The sequence below is a fragment of the Leopardus geoffroyi genome, chromosome E2 (assembly GCF_018350155.1).
Source record: "Leopardus geoffroyi isolate Oge1 chromosome E2, O.geoffroyi_Oge1_pat1.0, whole genome shotgun sequence".
NCBI lineage: Eukaryota > Metazoa > Chordata > Mammalia > Carnivora > Felidae > Leopardus > Leopardus geoffroyi.
Genome location: NC_059335.1, coordinates 12,478,676 through 12,495,275, shown reverse-complemented (window position 1 = coordinate 12,495,275; position 16,600 = coordinate 12,478,676). Strand labels below are relative to the sequence as shown.

At 38.0% G+C, this 16,600-nt stretch overlaps 1 long non-coding RNA gene across 1 annotated transcript; it reads left to right on the top strand.

Moving 5' to 3' along the window:
* The first annotated feature begins 4,508 nt into the window (after positions 1-4,508).
* On the top strand, positions 4,509-15,563 carry LOC123578831. Its single transcript, XR_006702528.1, has 2 exons — positions 4,509-4,629; positions 15,241-15,563. It is a non-coding gene; the product is annotated as an uncharacterized LOC123578831 (long non-coding RNA).
* Positions 15,564-16,600: the final 1,037 nt, after the last annotated feature.

The window sequence follows — 16,600 nt, the reverse complement described above, 5'->3', positions numbered from 1 at the left end:
CCACATTTCAAATAAATTACATATTAAAAAGAAACAAATTGTGCATTTGGGAATTCTTTCGCCAGATATTATTAGGACAAATTTCAGACACTCTGAAAAACTTAAAGAATAGTATAATATCCATATATTCTATTTAGAATCAATAATTGTTAACATTTGGTCATATTTGTTTTCTCTATGAATTTATACGTACATATGTGTATGTATACTCATGTCATTTGACTTACGATGTAGAAATTATGACACTTCCTGAACATATTAGCATGCATCTTTTAAGAATAAGAACAGTCTTGGGGTGCCTGGGTGGCTGGTCAGTTAAGTGTCCAACTCTTGATTTTGGCTCAGGTCATGATCTCATGGTTGTGAGATTGAGCCCCATGTCATGCTCCATGTTGAGTGTGGAGCTTGTTTGAGATTTTTCCCTCTTCCTCTGCCCCTCCACTGCTCGTGCTTCCTCTCAAAAAAGATTTTTAAAGAATAAGCACAGCCTTTAAGACCATGGTCATACAGGAAAATTATCAATAATTCTGTAATATTCTTTTATATTAACTTTATATGTCCCAGTACTCGCAAGCTACCCTATTGCTTTGTATTTTCTTTTTATTTTATTTTTTGTTTTTATTTTTTAACATTTATTCATTTTTGAGAGACAGAGGGAGACAGAGCATGAGTGGGGAAGGGACAGAGAGAGGGAGACACAGAATCTGAAGCAGGCTCCAGGCCCTGAGCTGTCAGCACAGAGCCTGACACGGGACTCGAACTCATGAACTGTGAGATCATGACCTGAGCTGAAGTCGGACGCTCAACCGACTGAGCCACCCAGGTGCCCCTGCTTTGTATTTTCTAATGAGCATCTCGTCTATATTCATGCATTGCATTTGGTTTTCATGTCTCTAGATTTTAATCTTGAACAGACTTAAAAAAAATTTTTTTTTTAACATTTATTTTTGAGAGAGAGGGAGACACAGAATCCAAAGCAGGCTCCAGGCTCCACGCTGTCAGCACAGAACCTGACACAGGGCTCAAACTCACAAATCGTGAGATCATGACCTGAGCTGAAGTCAGATGCCTAACCGACTGGACCATCCAGGCACCCCCTTGAATAGACTTTTTGAAAATTAAGGAAAGCTGGTTTGTAGAATCCCATGCATTCTAGATTTGTTTTTTCCCTCGTGGTGAAATTTAAGTGTGCCTCTGTCCTTTGTATCTCTGATAAAGTCAAGTTAGAGCCAGAAGCTTAAACATTTTTGGCCAAATACATCATAGGTGGTGATAGGTACTTCATATTGCAACACACCAGAGTCACTTGCCAAAACTAAGTTTGCTCATTTGATTCCGATGGTGACTGCTAGAGCTCCCCATCATAAAGGTCCATTATACAACCACTTGGCCAACTACTTTTGAAAATGTAGTCCTATCATATGTATATATAAGTTCTGAATTAAAGAGAAAATTGAAACAATTATAGGTTGTTCAAAAAGTGATGATGAAATTGTGTATCAGAACTTGTAGAATGTGCCTGAAGCTCTGTTCCTTGGAAAATGCCTTTTAAAGTGTCTTGGAGAAAACCAAGATGCATCTGGCCAAATGGAGGGCCAGACCTATGCCTTGTTTTCCCCAGTATCTACATGGTCCCTGTCACACTGAACTAAGAAGCTATCAAAATAACAAACCCTAAGCCAATATACAGAAACCATTTATACAACTAAAATTGTCCCAGAACTTCTGAAGTTATGTGTCAAAAATTACCAGTACTGAATAGTGCTTGAGAAATCGTGGGAATCCCTGGTTAAAGAAGCTTATGAAGTAGCACTTACTAAATCTCTCAAGGAAAAATCAAACGCACCGTATCAATTTATTGGAAAACTAAAGAGTATTCTAGTGAAGAAAGTTGTTCAACTTCCTTTAAGTTGGTGTATCTCAAACTTTGCCATGGAAATACAGATTCCCATTATGTATTTCCATCTTAGGGATATGAAACTGTATTGGGAAATGCTGCCATAACTAGAGGCCCTAAAGTTGGGCATTTCAGTCACCAAACCTGCCTGGTAGCTATGAGGGAATGGGCAGTTAGCATCATGCTCTCAAACAATTGCCTTCTAATGTTTTCTCTTACTCGTGAGTAAAAATCTTTGTTGTAGCTAAGTCGAAATGGCTCCTGAGTCTTACCAAATGTCGTTTCATCATCCCTTCCTGCAAGTTTTAGTATTTAATTTGTTAACATGATAATTTATATTGACAGATTCTCTTGAATCTTTTTCCCATTCCCGGATAAACCCAGGTTAATTGTGTATAAATTTTGATGTATTTTATTTGATATATATATTTTACTTTGATATATATTTTGCATGTATTTTGATGCACTGCTGGATTTCATTTGCTCCCACTTAGAATATTGACATCTTATGAGTGAGATTACATAATAGTGTTATTTTTAAGAGATATGTATATACATATATACATATATATATATATATTTGTATTGCAATTACCTGTTCTTTAAAACTGTATTGGGGCGTTTTGAATTGGAGATCTTTAATCACATTTCTAGTTCTATCTGTTGATTTTTCTTGTCTTTGAAATTCTGCTTTGGACACAACAAATTCAGAGTGCCCAGCATAGTTCTTTTAAGGAGACTTTTCAGCCATGTAGTACCGGTCATGATCCACATAAAACGAGCATTCCAACATGGCCCCTCATTGAAAATCCTTCATTATGTGTTCTTGGGAATACTATGTTGGGAAGTCAGAGCTCCTCATCAGACTATTATGATCATACTTGTACATGTCTTTCTCCATATACTGGAAGTGGAGTTGTTTGGGTTTGGTCAGGGATATGCTTGTGTTCAACTTTAATTCTTCTACATACATTTGCAAACAAGTGTACCAACTGGCACTCCCACCAACAGTTGTATGAATGTTCTGCTTTCTCTATATCCTTGACAACATTTGGCATCAGTTTAAAACAATGTTTGCTACTCTGGTAGGTATCATGGTTTGCATTTCCTTTTTTTTTTTTTTTTTTTTTTCTGATTATTAGCTGTTTGGATATTCTTGCAATTTCTCTACTCCTTGCTCCTGACATTGGATGCATTAGGTGTATCTGGTTTCACAAAGCATTTGTAAAACATGTAGGGCAGGATGTAACACCTGGGCAGTGATAGGCAGTGACTGTGTGTGTGTGTGTGTGTGTGTGTGTGTGTGTGTGTGTGTTCATCCCCCAGCAGACACGAGCTGGGTGATGGCTGTGGTGGAATCAGTTTTATCTTTGCCTCTCTAGCTCCCAATATGGGCCATGACCCTTAGTTATTTGATGTAGTTAGGATATATACTCAGCAAAAATCAGAATACCAAAGTAGCTGAAGCAATGAGGAAGTATACTGAGTCAAATAACAGGCTCTTGGGAGGAGAGGAGTTTCCAGAGATTTTTGATTCATCAGCAAAAGGAAATATTCAGAGACGCAGATTCTCTTCTGTTTTTTACTATGCATTCCTCAGTGTTGACTAGGGTACCATGATGGCTGACAGAGTTTTAGACATTATATGCAGGCATGACAATATTCAGGGCAAAGAGTATGAGAGATCATTTTTTGTGACTTTTAGGAGCAAGGAACATTTCCCATTAGCCAACAGTGTATGTCTGCTTTTATCCTAATTGTTAAATTGGGTCACAGGTAATTTCTGAAATAATCACTGGTATTACTTTAAGTTAATCACAGACTCTTGAAGGTTTTATTTAAATAAATAGGTCAGGGGGCGCCTGGGTGGCGCAGTCGGTTAAGCGTCCAACTTCAGCTCAGGTCACGATCTCGAGCTCCGTGAGTTCGAGCCCCGCGTCAGACTCTGGGCTGATGGCTCAGAGCCTGGAGCCTGCTTCCGATTCTGTGTCTCCCTCTCTCTCTGCCCCTCCCCCGTTCATGCTCTGTCTCTCTCTGTCCCAAAAATAAATAAACGTTAAAAAAAAAATTAAAAAATAAATAAATAAATAGGTCAGGCTCAAAGATTTCATTATCTTTTTTTTTTTTTTTTTTTTTTTTTTTTTTTTTTTTTTGAGAGAGAGAGCGAGCACAAGCAGGGGAGAGGGCAGAGGGAGAGAGAGAATCTTGAGCAGATTCCACGCTAGCCCGACATGGGGCTCAATCCCCATGACCCTGTTATGACCTGAGCTGAAATCAAGAGTCAGACACTCAACTCACTGAGCCACTCAGGTGCCCCTTCATTATCTTTTTATGCATGTATGAAGAAAGAACCAGTGATCCTTTATTTTAACAATAGCAAAAAATTTTACATGTATGCATGTCACAAAACAGATGACAATTTAAAATTAAATGTATATATTAAGACCACCAAACATAATCACAGACTAATCAGAGGTTTGCGTTTATTTCGCAAAGACAACAAAAATTCTGAAGTAGTCAATATTAGAACATTTACTAGTACTTTTTTATCATCTGATTTTTTGTGTGTGTGCAGCTATGAGGGACAGGGGAAATATTAATGGTTTAACCTTGTAAAGTGTTTTTTTTTTTGTTCCCAGAGTCAGAGAAGCCTACTCTTTTAACTCCTGGAATTCTGTTAGTTTCAAGGATGAGAAGGTCAAGGTTGGCAATGTGGAAATGAAGTCAAAGGTGTAAGTAGAATTGGGGGGAATGTATTTGTTAAGTTTATTTTTATAGCACACAAACATAGTGCTAAGTACAAAAGTAGTGTTATTCTGTCCCCTTTCCTATACAATGACTATTCAGAGAAAACTACATTTTTCATCTTCTTCTGTATTCTTGGGCAGATATTCTGTATAAAATAGCAGAATACATTGCCTCAGAGTAGACATTCAAGACTGAAAATATTCCATTAATGCCTCATAATTCAGTGTCACCCATATGCCATTATTATGGATTTCACCAATAAAAATTTTCATTCAGTTTACTTTTACTATTCCCGAGTGTTTACTGTGGAGGAAAGGGTCTGCATTATCCTTGGCCACAATTTTTAAATATTATCCATTCTTAATGCCTTTTATGCCTGTTGCTCAAGAGATGTTGTGATTTCTTCTACCACCATCACTATGGTGATTTTCTTTACTTCTCTCCTTTGTTGAATTTTTAATTTTCTTTCATTTACCTGGTGGAAAACCTCTAGTTGCTTTCTTAGACGTGATTTTGAAATCATGTGGTTAAAAAAATTATTCTACCCTTCTGTTTCTAGTGTCTCCTTATTTGGGTCATATTGTATTAAATTTATGCCTACATATAGATGATTGCTTTTAAAAGTCTAGCACTTGAGGTAAATGCCTGATGTCTAAGTGCTACACCAGACTTAGACCAATCCATTCCATTACCTGCCAGGCATTGTTCTCCCTACTGAATACAGTGCAGGAGTTGGCAGATTTTTTTCTGTAAAGGGCCTGACAGTCAGTATTGTAGTTTGTGAGCCACAGGGTCTTTTTTTTTTTTTTTTTTTAATGTTTATTTATTTCTGAGACAGAGAGAGACATAGCATGAGTGGGGGAGGGGCAGAGAGAGAGGGAGACACAGAATCCGAAGCAGACTCCAGGCTCTGAGCTGTCAGCACAGAGCCCAACGTGGGGCTCGAACTCACAAACTGTGAGATCATGACCTGAGCTGAAGTTGGTCGCTCAACTGGCTGAGCCACCCAGGCACCTTTTCATGGGGTCTCTTCTTGATCACAACTACTGAGCTCTGAGGTTGTAGCATGAAAAGAAGCCATAGATGATATATAAATGATTGGGTGTGGCTATGGTCCAATGACATTTGACATGACATTGAATCTTAAAATTTTCAACTTCCACAAAGGACTGTCCTTTGATTTCTTCCAACACTTAAAAATGGAAAAACCCCAAGGGGCGGCTGGGTGGCTCAGTCGGTTAAGCGTCTGGCTTTGGCTCAGGTCATGATCTCACAGTTCCTGAGTTCAAGCCCCACATCGGGCTCTGTGCTGACAGCTTAGAGCCTGGAGCCTGCTTCGGATTCTGTGTCTCCCTCTCTCTCTGCTCCTCCCCCACTCATGCTCTGTCTCTCTCTCCTTCAAAAGTAAATAAAGATATTTTTTAAAAAAATGGAAAAACCCCGTAACCTCAAAATGTAAAAACTATTCTTACTCTGGTGATTGGCCATCGCCAAACAAAAAAAGACAGTGGGCCAGATTTGCCCCATAGGTCATAATTTTCTGACTCCTTTTAAAGATGAATAACTGAAAAGTCAACAATCATGCTGTAATGGACATTTTATTTGGCCTTTGGAGATGGACTTAGGAAAATCCAAATATAAACATAAAATGACACATTATGATGAGTGATAATGAAGAACAAGAAGGATTTTTTTTTGAGAACCAATGATGGGTGATCTTGATTTAAATATGGGTATAAGAAAGGCCTGTAAGAGAAATTAATAAACACACTACGGTTTGAAAGATGAGAACACATTCCTATGGCAAAGACCAGGGGAAAGAGAATTCCTGGTACCACAAAGTCCCCAAGAAAAGAAAGTGCTCGAGACTCTGAGAGGAACTGGAGGAGGTTCAGAGATGTGGGAATATCAGTGCTGGGTGTTCGCCTCATCCCCCTCCTCTGTGAAAGCTTAGTTCTGATTTAAATGTTTAAATGTCATTTGGCTGGATCCCCTTTCTTAAGAGTTCCCTTAGACAGCTTATGTGGGTCACTTACAGTAAATGGCAGAATTGCTGAGCCCTTGTATGCCTGAGATTTCTTTTGCTCTTTTATCAGTCTGGGTTCTCCAGAGAAACAGAACCAATAGGATAGATAGAAAGATAGAAAGAAAGATTAGATAGATGATAGGTAGGTAGGTAGATAGATAGATAAAATCTGTAGAGTACTATATATGTATGTCAATCCATCTGTCTATCTATCTATCTATCTATCTATCTATCTATCTATCTATCATCTATTGAACCAATAGGATGGAAAGAGGTAGGCAGTCCAAGAAGTCCCAAGATCTGAACTTGACAAACTGGAGACCCAGGAGAGTCAGTGATACATATATCACCATATATAGTGCCAGTTGGAGTTTGAAGGCTAAAGCTGATGATGGTTTAAGTTCCAATTGGAGTCTGAGTCAGAAAGCAGGAGGAGACTGATTGATGTCCCAGCTTCAAAACAAACACAGAATTCTTTCTTATTCAGCTTTTTAATTCTATGCAGGCTTTCTCTGGCTTGGGTGTGGCCTCCTCACACAGGGGAGGGCAATCTGCTTTACTCAGTCCTGATTCAGGTGTTCATCCATACAAGACACCCTCACAGACACACCCAGAAATAGTGTTTATCTGAATAGTTCAAATACCTGAACACCTATGGCCCAGTCAAAGTGGCAGGTAAAATTAACCATCACAGCTCTGATATGATAGGGGGATTTTGGCTAAAGCAATAGATGCAATTCGTGTTCACCCTAACGATCATTGTCGGTTTTATTCCAGCGACAACATGCCTACCCCAAGGAGGGGGACTAAGTAAATTATGTTTATGCTTAATGTGTCTGGTGCAGTGCTAAAAGATTCATATAGTTAACCAATTTAAATCTAGCAACAAAACCCTGCGCGTATGGTAATATATTGCCATTATAACAAAGACGAAAAATAGAGCTTATGAAAGTTAAAAAACTAGTCCAAGGCCCACCAACTTCCAAGAGGGGGAACATGGATTTGAACTGAAATGGTTTGGCTTAACCACTCTTTATATATAATCTTTAAGTGTACAAATATTAAAGGAGGAATTATTATCTTCCTAAGGATGAAGAAACTTGAATTTCAAACTTTTATCAACTAGTTAGAATTAGCCAGTGTCTAGTATCATATATACTCTTAAAAATGCTGTTTATATTACATATTTATATTTTAGGGCACATCTTCAATTATACAAAATTGGGGAGACCTATTTTTGTATGTAACCTGTTTTTTCTTATTTCTTGAAATGTTGTGACTATCAGCCATTATACCTCTACATAATTACTATTATTAATACCTGCCCAGATTCCCATTTTTAGAATACAATACTTTATTTGCCTATTCATAATTATTGTTTGCTAATATAATTAATCCTATGGAAAATAAAATTTTTTTCACTCTATCCATTACTGCGAAGTATTCTTTTATTTTTCTGTTTATTTTTTGTTTTTGTTTTTAATGTTTATCTATTTTGAGAGAGAGAGCACATGTGCACATTGTATGAGTAGGGGTGGGGCAAAGAGAGAGGGAGAGAGAGAATCCCAGGAAGGTTCTATGCTATCAGCCTGGAGCCCAAAGCTGGGCTTGATATCACAATCTCACAAACTGTGAGATCATGACCTGAGCTGAAATTAAGAGTTGGACGCTTAACTGACTGAACCACTCAGGTGCCCCTGAAGTATATTCTTTTAAATGGTTGCCGGATTAAAGAACATATTTTATTTTATTTTTATTTTCTTAGAACATACTTATTTTTTAAAAATTTTTTTAGAGAGGGAGAGAGAGAATTCATGATCAGGGGAGAGGGGCAAAGGGAAAGAGAGAATTTTAAGCAGGCTCCATGCTCAGCATGGAGCCCAGTGCAGGGCTTGATCCCATGACCTTGGTGTCATGACCTGAGCTGAAATCAAGAGTCAGACTCAACCAACTGAACCACCCAGGTGCCCCCAGGGCATATTTATTTTAAATAAGGACATAAAATACCCTCTAGGAAAGTTGTATATGGATTATTTTACACCAAATTAACTTGGAATTGATAGCACATAAAATTTATGGTACAATGGATATTATTTTTATAAAAGTTTGCCAGTTTTTAGGCTAATACGTAATATTTAGTGACGTTTCTACTCATGTCATAAATTTAGATATATTTTCATGTACACATTTGTTTTATTAAATCTCCATTTATATCCTTAGCTCATTCTTTTTCATATCAGAGTGTTCATCTCTGTATTGCTGTACATAAGCTGCTTACTGAGGTGCCTGGCTGGCTCAGGCATGTGACTCTTAATCTCAGGATTGTGAGTTTGCACCCCACATTGGGTATAGAGATTACTTAAAAATAAAATCTTTAGGGGTGCCTGGGTGGCTCAGTTAAGCATCTGACTTTGGCTCAGGTCATGATCTCACAGTGCGTGAACTCAAGCCTGACATCGGGCTCTGTGCTGACAGCTCAGAGCCTGGAGCCTGCTTCGGATTCTGTATCTCCCTCTCTCTCTGCCCCTCCCCTGCTCACACTCTATCTCTCTCTCTGTTGGATTATATGGTAATTCTATAATCTCTGTTGGATTTTATGGTAATTCTATATTTAAAATTTTGAGGAATCATCATAGTTTTCCACAGCAACTGCACCGTTTTACATTCCTACCAGCAATGCACAAATGTTGCTGTTTTTTAACGTCTTCATCAACCCTTGTTATTTTTTTTTTCTTTTTAAAACATTTTTTTAATGTTTGTTTATTTTTGAGAGAGAGAGAGAGACAGAGTGCGAGCGGGGAGGGGCAGAGAGAGACAGAATCCAAGGCAGGCTCCAGGCTCTCAGCTCTCAGCACAGAGCCCAATGTGGGGCTGGAACTCACCAATCACAAGATCATGACCCAAGCCGAACTGACTGAGCCACCCAGGCACTCCTCTTTTTCTTTTTTTAAATAGTCATCCTGTTCAGGGTGAAGTGGTATCTATTTGTGGTTTCGATTTGCATTTCTTTAATGATTAATAATATTGATCATCTTTTCATGTGCTTTTTGGCCATTTGCATATCTTCTTGGGAGATACATATATTCATTTGTTCTTTTTATTTATTTATTTTTTATTTTTTTTATTAAAAAAAAAATTTTTTTAACGTTTATTTATTTTTGAGACAGAGGGAGACAGAGCATGAATGGGGGAGGGTCAGAGAGAGGGAGACACAGAATCTGAAACAGGCTCCAGGCTCTGAGCTGTCAGCACAGAGCCTGACGCGGGGCTCGAACTCACGGACCGTGAGATCATGACCTGAGCCGAAGTCGGCTGCCTAACCGACTCACCCAGGCGCCCCTCATTTGCTCTTTTTAAATTGGGTTGTTGTTTTGTTGTAGAGTTGTAGTAATTCTTTATATATTCTGGATATTAATCTGCCAGATAGATAACCTGAAATATTTCCTTTGTTTCTGAGGGCCGCATTTTCACTATATTTATAGTAACTGTTGATATACAAAGGTTTTTAATCTTGGTGAAGTCCAACACATCTATTTTTTCTTTCCTGTGCTTTTAGTGTTATATCCAAGAAATCACTGTCAAATCCAATTTCATGAAGATTTCCTCCTATGTTTTCTTCTAAGAATTCTACCAGCTCTTAGTTTCGATCCGTTTTGGGTTATTTTTTGTATATGGTGTGAGACAAGGGTCCAGCTTTATTCTTCTGCATGAGGGTATGCAGTTTTCCCAGCATCATTTGTTGAAGAGACTGTTCTTTCCCCATTGAATGGTCTTGGCCTCCTTGTCAAAATCAGTTGACAGTATAGTGTATGGGTTTATTTATGGTCTCTCAATTCTATTCTGTTAATGTGTATGTCTATCACTTATGTCAGTAACAGTTTTGATGATAGCTTTGTAGTAAGTTTTGAAATCAGGATGTGTGGGTTCTCTAACTTGGTCAATCTTTAAACAACCCATATACATTTTATTCAGTGCTTGTTAAGTACATGGCTTTTATAATATGCTCATAAGATCAACATATTGATCATGCAATTTCTATCTGTTTGAACTTTTTACTGAGAGATGTGTTAAAATCTCCCACTATGTGTATGGATTTGTCTGTTACTCCTTGTAGCTTCTAGCATTGTTTTTGTCTCCAGGTCCATTCATTTTGTAACATCCCAAGTAGCCCCAGCATTATTGCCTTTTCAGTTAACTTTTTCATTTTTGCCCCAATGCAGATTTAATATTCTCAGATACTCAGCTCTATAACATTTATAGAATATCTATCAGCATTTGAGATAATTTTTCTATTTTACTGAGCATTTCCTGATATTTTGTAGGATTTTTCAAGTTATCTAGTCTGCTCCAAATAGAAGTCTTCATATTATTTCATGAAGTCCTGCCAGATTCTGTTTGTTTTAAGTGCCTACCTACCTCTGCCCCCTTTACTCTTATTTCATAGCTCTTAGTTGTATGGCATTATAAGTGTCATTTTATTGGTCTTCCTTTCTAACTCAACAGGCAGATCTTTGAAGGGACATACATTTCAGATTCATCTCCGTGTCCTCAGTAGAAGAACTATCTCTAGGTTAAAAGAAGGTTCTTGGTCCCAAAATCCTGACAGGAAATGAAATCACAAAGTGTCAGAGGTCATGATTGGAACTAATGCAAATTTAGTAAATAGTAGGCTCATGGAAGAAGTACTTACAATATTTGTTTCTGGGCTAGGTGAGAGAAGGGCCAATCACATGTCTGAAGGGGATAATTTGGGTCTAAGAGTTCACAGGAGTATTTACTTATCCCAAGCTTTAGGGCAAAAACCTTCATCCTTACAGTGCCAAGGACTTAAGTCATGTATCTGGTTCTGTCAGGAATTAAGGTCAGGAAAGATTAAGGACAGACATCCTAGCCTAGACCTCAATCCTCAGACTCTTCTTTGGGTCTAGTTTCAATTCTACCCTTTGTAAGGAAAATTGTAACCCCTTTCTGCAAATTTTGAATGAATCAGGATATGGCATCTAATAGGCTAGAGTTCCGTCTCCACTCTTGAAAGAACCTAGGGTTCCCGAGGTTGGAGGTAGCAGTCCAGATTTGTGAAGTGTGAGTTGCAGAATGGAATTACTGTAAGTTGCCTAATTAGGAGTGATAAGTCAGCGCTGTTCATTCATGGATTGTAGCTCCTCTTTCTCCACCTGCTTCAAAGCAGTTTTCTGTTTCAACTTCCCAAAGATAGACATGGGGGAATAATCAGTTTAAAAGCCAAGGATAGGGGCGCCTGGGTGGCGCAGTCGGTTAAGCGTCCGACTTCAGCCAGGTCACGATCTCGCGGTCCGTGAGTTCGAGCCCCGCGTCGGGCTCTGGGCTGATGGCTCAGAGCCTGGACCCTGTTTCCGATTCTGTGTCTCCCTCTCTCTCTGCCCCTCCCCCATTCAGGCTCTGTCTCTCTCTGTCCCAAAAATAAAAATAAACGTTGAAAAAAAAAAAAAAAAAAAAAAAAAAAGCCAAGGATAGCAGGCTTTGATAATTTCACTATCTTCTGCTAATGCTCACTGCTTATGTTTCCCAAGCTTAGAAGCATTTATTTTACTTAAGTTCCTATTTTACAGTGTTCTATAAATTATCTTAGCTCCTCTTCCCCAAGGAAGGTCTCAAATAACAGCCACTAATGCCTTTTCCTCCAAAGTTCATGTAGTCTTCCAAAATGTCATTTGGCACTATTTGAATTGTTAAAAAAGCAGAAAAGCATGTCCCTAAGGAGGGAAATATCAGTGTCTCACCCTTGCAGGTATTCTGAATTTTTGATGAGGTGGGAATAAACACTTTATGTAAAATCTTTGCTCTGTTTTTGGTTGAGGTGAGATAGGAACATGTGATCGCTGTTTTTAGTATACAACAACCTGGGTGAATCAGTAGAGATTATGTTCGGCTTTAAGACAGAGACAGAATGACTGGCTCAAACAGGAAAATTTTTCTGTCACCTAGAATTCTGGAGGTGGCAGTCTAAGCCTGGTTTTGTGGCTCTGCTCCAAAGTCCTCCAAACCATTTTATCCAAATCCAGGCAGCAGAATGGAGACACGGAGTAAGGAAGAAAGGGAGATAGCCAGGCGTGTTTAAGGAAGATTTCCCCAAATTGCCACACAATCTCAATGGTCTCCAGTTGGCCATAACAGAAGATCCATAATAAGGCGGGGGAATCATCATTCTGAGTTATGCACATAAGCAAATAAAGAAATGGTCATTATTTTATTATGGAAGAAAGTGGATGAATATAGGAGATAATTAGCACACTTGGCCCTAATTCAAATACGAACCATGGAAACCATCTTCTTGGATACCAGTATTGAACAAAAACGCTAAGGAGTAAATAATTGAGGGGTGCCTGAGTGACTCAATCGGTTAAATGTCCGACTTCGGCTCAGGCCATGATCTCATGGTTTGTGGGTTTGAGCCCCGCATTGGGCTCTGTGCTGACAGCTCAGAGCCTGGAATCTGCTTTGGATTCTGCGTCTCCCTCTCTCTGCCCCTCTCCCACTTGTCCTCTGTGTGTCTTCCTCTCTCAAAAATAAACATTAAAAAAAAAAATTTTTTTTTTAAATAATTGAAATGGGAGTTTACAGGTACACTTACAGTGTTTAAGTTTTTCTGGGGGCGCCTGGGTGGCTCAGTTGGTTGAGCATCCAACTTCGGCTCAGGTCACGATCTCACGGTTTGTGAATTCGAGCCCCGCACCGGGCTCTGTGCTGACAGCTCAGAGCTTGGAGCCTGCTTTGGATTCTGTCTCCTTCTCTCTATACCCCTCCCCACTTGTGCTCTGTCTCTCAAAAATAAACAAGTGTAAAAAAATTTTTTTTAAAAAGTCTTTCTGGAAATTTTGGTCTCTTACATCCCATTATGTCCTGCTAATTCTACTTAATATATGAAAAATTTTTGACTTTTTTTCCCACCATCACAGCTGTAGTGAATCTTCCTTATATGCAGCCTGGATTATTGCAGTCCCTAGTAATATTGGACAGATACTTTGTATTCAGTTTTTCCTGATGCTCCTCTCATTCCTGTCCTATATCCAATACATACTATATGGCCACCCAATTGAACTTTCTAAGACACAAGGCTAGTGTAACTGAGAAATTGATTTAAACTTTATCTAATTGTAGGTAATTTAAATATACAAACAAAAGCAGTGTAGGGGCAACTGGCTGGCTCAAAGAGTGTGCAACTCTTGATCTCTGGGTCATAAGGTCAAGCCCCACGTTGGGTGTAGAGATTGCTTAAATGAATGAATAAATAAAACTTTTTTAAAAAGCAGTTTTGACATATTTTGCCATTACTGACAACTTTATTGTTTTGGAAGGACTACATTTCACTTCAACCACTGCATAGATCTTATTTTTGTATTATAATGTACATGTCCTGTGTAGATGTTGTTTCTAGTGTTACACGTAATCACATCACTGATGTAGCTGATGTCAAGCCATCGATGGGTTTATTTGGGTATTTTATGAAGACAACGTGAGTTGCAGTGATATGAAGGAAATAATAATTGGCAATTAAATATAAATACTTATTACTTTAATCATAATTAAATTAGTCTAGATTAAATAAATATGTACAAATTTTAAAAGTTAAAATGAAAGCATACTAATGGCCTGTAGTCAAATGGAAGCCAGTACTCTGGCCAGAGTAGTAAAAAATAAGAGGCTGGAAGAAGTGCTATGAATTTCATCATAAATGCCAATTGCAATTTGCTGTGAACAGAGCAAACAAACAAAAAATTTTTGAAAATTTTTTGGAAAAAAAATTGATGAAAATTTTCCTTTCAATAACCAAAAAGGAATAGATAAAATCACTTACCTGAAAGCAGCATTAAATGGGCAACCAAAATATTTAAATAACTTTGAAACATAATCTGAGCTTATAACTGTGTGTAGCTATAAAATGGCTTTGTGTCTTACACACAAAATATCAATTTTCAGATGGAAATATAGAAAGATAAATTACTTTAGTTATGGAGCTTTGTTAGGATATGAAGACTAAACATTATATTTTATAAAAAAAAAAGGGGCACCTGAGTGGCTCAGTTGGTTAAGCATCAACTTCTGCTTAGGTCATGATCTCACAGTTCGTAGGTTTGAGCCCCATGTTGGGCTCTGTGCTGACAGCTCAGAGCCTGGAGCCTGCTTCGGATTCTGTGTGTCCCCCGCTTTGCCCCTCCCTGGCTCACGCTCTGTCTCTCTCTCAATAATAAATAAAAACATTTAAAAATTTTTCAAGTAAAAAAAATTTTTTTTAATTAAGCCACCAGTCAACTGCTCATAAAAGATCTTTCTAACAATATTAAAGATTAATTCAAAATTAGTAAAGCTACATATATTCTTCTTTAGTTTTTAGGTGAGTTGTACAATATGAAATATTGCCAAATTAACACTCTGGGTACATTTTGTTTCAAAGACTTCCAAATCAAATAGAAATGTTGTCAATTTTCAGCCTACAAAATTAGATTCATACCATAGATAATTAAAAATCTATATATGTCAAAAAAAGAATTTCCTCTAGATATGAAAAAAAAAATAATTTCTATTACAATAGGTGGTGCTCCAGCCATGCTGTTAAAATGTGGATTCCTTGGAATTTTAAGGTAAGAGCCTAATGTCTCCCTAATTGACTTGCTTCCCAGTATGAAAAGTATGATGGCTTGGTATATACATGTAAATGTTATGAATCATTGTCATTTATGGAGCTGTTGAAAGAAACAGAAAACAATGAATTTATTTATCTTATGTTTTTTGCCAGTGTTCATTGGTTGAATGGTGGAAGAGTTATACAAAGATTTACGGTACTTTGAACTCTGAGGCTTTCTTTAAAAAAAAAAAACAACTTGGTGGGGTGCCTGGGTGGCTTAGTCGGTTAAGTGTCTGACTTTGGCTCAGGTCATGATCTTGTGGTTTGTGACTTTGAGCCCCTCGTCGGGCTCTGTGCTCTCTCAGTCTCTCTCTCTCTCTGCCCCTTCCCCACTTGTGCTCTCTTTCTCTCTCTCAAAAATAAACATTTAAAAAATTTTAAAAATACTTGGCAAATATTTCACAATCAAGACCCCCAAAATGACAGTGTGGTTTGCTTTCTCACAAGTATCACACTGCATTTGAACAAACAAAATCTGAAATTCCAAGGAAAGGAAAAACTTTTTAAGACTTAGCTAAAAGGGTAGGAATATTTACTGAACGTGATACTTTTCATAAGTTAATACTAATTTTACTAATTTTCCTATCATGAATTGATATATGAAAGATTTTCTTCAGAATCAAAAGCATTGTCAAAATATGCAATTAAGAAACAGGAAATCTTGGGGCGCCTGGGTGGCGCAGTCGGTTGAGCGTCCGACTTCAGCCAGGTCACGATCTCGCGGTCCGTGAGTTCGAGCCCCGCGTCGGGCTCTGGGCTGATGGCTCAGAGCCTGGAGCCTGTTTCCGATTCTGTGTCTCCCTCTCTCTCTGCCCCTCCCCCGTTCATGCTCTGTCTCTCTCTGTCCCAAAAATAAATAAACGTTGGAAAAAAAAAAATTAAAAAAAAAAAAAAAGAAACAGGAAATCTTAGTAAGGAAATAGAAGCTATAAAAAAAGCACTAAATGAGGACTATAGGACTAAAAAGTGCAACATCTCAAATTTAAGACTTGATAGATAAGCTTAACAGCATAATTGAAATGATGGGAAAAAGAATCCGTGAATTTGAAGATAGAGTAATAGAAATTATCCAATCTGAAAAACAGAAAAACAGTTGAAGGAAACAGAACAAGTGACCTGTGGAATAATATCAAAAGATTTAACATGAGTACTTGGAATCCCAGAAGGAGAGGCAAGGGCAGAAAAAAAAATCTGAAATGGACAAAAGTTTCTGGAATTTGGGGAAAGGCATTAGTGTACAGATTTCAGAGGCTCAGAGAACTCCAAA